Source organism: Elephantulus edwardii, unplaced genomic scaffold (genome assembly GCF_000299155.1).
Source record: "Elephantulus edwardii isolate Elephantulus edwardi_28Jun2011 unplaced genomic scaffold, EleEdw1.0 scaffold00018, whole genome shotgun sequence".
Classification (NCBI taxonomy): domain Eukaryota; kingdom Metazoa; phylum Chordata; class Mammalia; order Macroscelidea; family Macroscelididae; genus Elephantulus; species Elephantulus edwardii.
Window position 1 is genome coordinate 12,155,528 of NW_006399768.1, and position 2,463 is coordinate 12,157,990.

Sequence of the window (2,463 nt, forward strand, 5' to 3'; positions counted from 1 at the left end):
CCAGGAAATAAAAAGAAGTATTGCGATGAGAAAGTCTGCTGGTTAGGGCCCTCTCTAAAGTACTGAAGAGCAATGGCGTCTCTCTGGAGACTAAGGTGCATCTTATACAGGCCATGGTCTTTGCAATCACTTGTTATGCATCAGAGATTTTGACAGTGACTAGGGAGGATAGAAGGATAATTGATGCCTATGAGCTTTAGTGTTGAAGAAGAGTATTGAGAGTACCATGGACTGCTAAGAAAACAAACAGATTAACCCTGGAGAGGTTTAAACCGCGCTGCTCCTTAGAGGCAATTATTCTGAGGCTTCGTCTGACATACTTTGGTTATTTTGTAAGGAGAGACTGGTCCTTGGAGAAGAACATCATGCTTGGCAGGGTGGAGGGCAGGTGCAGGAGGGGAAGGCCCTCTATGAGGTGGATTGATTCGGTGACTGGGATAATCAGGATGGGTGTGTCGGAGACAGTGAGATTGGCACAGGACAGAGAAGAATTTAGGGCTGTTGTACATAGGGCTTCTATGAGTCGCAAACACCTCGACGACACATAACAACAACAACAACAATATCTGTCGTATTTTGATGGACAGTTTTGCTGGGTACTGTATTCTAGGTTGATTATTTTATTTTTGGAGTGTTTGATACATGTCATTACACTGCCTTCTTGTTTGCATGTTTTCTGAGTAATCAGCATTTAATCTTATTTTCTATCCCTTATAGGTTACTCTTCACTTCTCTCTAGCTCCTTTCAGAAGTCTCTTCTGTCTTTGGTTCTGGCAAATTTGACTATGATATGCCTTAGTGTTTTACTTTTGGGGTCCATTCTATATGGCGTTCACTCAGCTTCTTTCATGCATATTATTTCATTTTAAATTATGTCTGGAATGTTTTCTTCTACTAATTTTTCCACAATTTCCCCAGTGTGTTTGCTTGCTTCTTTCTGTGCAATTATGTGCATGCTGTCACTTTTGATGGTGGCCCACATTATTCTTATGCTTTCTTCTTTTCTTTCCTTTTTGATTCTGCTTTTTGTTCCAATAGATCAGTGCTGAGAAGTCTATCTTCTGTTTTTCTTGATCCATCTCTTCAAATCTGCTCATATATCCCTCCAATATTTTGACAGCATCTGAAATATTGGTCTTCATATTCTGGATTGTGGTTTCTTGTATTCCCAGAGCCTGTGTTGCCTCAATTGTTTCATTTGCATGGTCTTGGATTTTTTTTTTTTTCATTTCCTCTTTTGCTTTCAGAGTCCTACAACTTTTTGAGTTTGTCTTTAGCCCATTGAAAATATTCAATCATTTTTCCTTTCAATTCTATGTCAGACTTCCTGGCTTCAGGAATTCATTGATTCTGTTTTGATCACTCTTTATGCGGTTACCACTGGGTTTGATTTTGTGTCGGGTGTGAGATAGTGTGCTTCTTCCATGCCATTTCTTTGGTAGAATTTTTCAGGCCTGAAGCTTTAGCAGGCCCTTGGTAAGATACTATTGCCTCCGAAGCTCATTGCTCTAGAGAAAGAAAAAACAGCTGACTCTGCCTAAATACCTCTCTGATCCTTTGACTCAAGGAAAGACTTGCTTCAATTGGGAAGAGAGGGGACCTGTGAATTAGTAGTCTTCTCTGCCAGGCAACTTCCACAGCTAGGTGGAGTACAAAGGGTCTGTAGCTCAAATACTAGCCCTGGAAAGGGCCAGGGATTTTGACGTGATGTTTGGGTAGGTAATGTCTTTACCTCTGTAATTGATGCTGCTGGCCCAGGACAGCAGTGTGACAGCAGGGGTATAACAACTTTCTTGAATGTTTGTGCAATACAAATAAATCTCTATGCAATATATAAAACATTATTATAATTTTTAATTATAAATTTTGTAAGTCCATTATTATTCTTTCTACTAGTCAACATTTTCATACCAAGACTAGGTCTTGGTTGTAAAGACTTAAACTTATTTTTTTTTTCCCAAGAGGATTTGATGACTACTATTTTTTTCTAATAAATGTTTATGGATGCTAAAAACTAATAAAGTATGCACTACACAACTTATAGTTGCTACGGATCAGAGTCACCGCAAGGACCTTTACCAACAAGAAAAAGGACAGGCTTACTTATGAAATTAAAAGTCAACTAAATGATAAGAATGAAAAAAAATATTTTCCAAGCTTATGACATACTAAGGGAGCTCTGGTGGCCTAGTGGCAAGAAGCTGTGCTTAAATCCAAAAGGATCTGAGACCACCAGCTGCTCTACCCTAGAAGGCTGAACAATCTCCTCCCATGCAATTAACTGCCTGTCAAAACCTGCTACAGGGTCAGCTATGGGTTGGTTCGGACTCTATGGTATATAACAACAACAACAACAACATTACATACCATATTGTTATTGTATACTGTAGAGTTTAAACCACCCAGCGTTGATCCTCCAGTAGATTTTCAGAGGCAGTTAATTGAACATTCTGGTTGTTGTTG